The sequence below is a fragment of the Neomonachus schauinslandi genome, chromosome 16 (genome assembly GCF_002201575.2).
Source record: "Neomonachus schauinslandi chromosome 16, ASM220157v2, whole genome shotgun sequence".
NCBI lineage: Eukaryota > Metazoa > Chordata > Mammalia > Carnivora > Phocidae > Neomonachus > Neomonachus schauinslandi.
The window spans coordinates 2,845,241-2,845,505 of record NC_058418.1 but is presented as its reverse complement, the minus strand read 5'-3'; the positions used below and the strand labels follow the sequence as shown (position 1 = coordinate 2,845,505).

The following is a 265-nucleotide window of genomic DNA, read 5'->3' as shown; positions in this document are numbered from 1 at the left end:
CTCTCCCCTCCCTCCTCCCCCCTCTTCCTTAGCTCCTCCTTCCTTCCCTCCTCCTCCCTCTTCCTTCCCTCCCTCTTGCCTCTCTCCTTTCCTCCCTCCCTCCACCCTCTTCCTTCCCTCTCTCCCTCCCTCCCCCTCCTCCTTCCCTCCCTCCCTTCTCCTCTTCCCTCCTGACTCTCTCCCTACCCCATCTCCCTCCCCCTCCTCCTTCCCTCCCTTCCTCCTCCTCTTCCTTCCCTCCTTTCTGCCTCTCTCCTTCCCTCCC

The 265-nt window shown here is 63.0% G+C and overlaps 1 protein-coding gene across 1 annotated transcript in view; it reads left to right on the top strand.

Annotated features, from left to right (window-relative positions):
- The window catches only part of SSC5D (scavenger receptor cysteine rich family member with 5 domains), a 22,253-nt gene that overhangs the window by 2,499 nt on the left and 19,489 nt on the right, over positions 1-265 (top strand). The gene's annotated exons all lie outside the window — the stretch shown is intronic.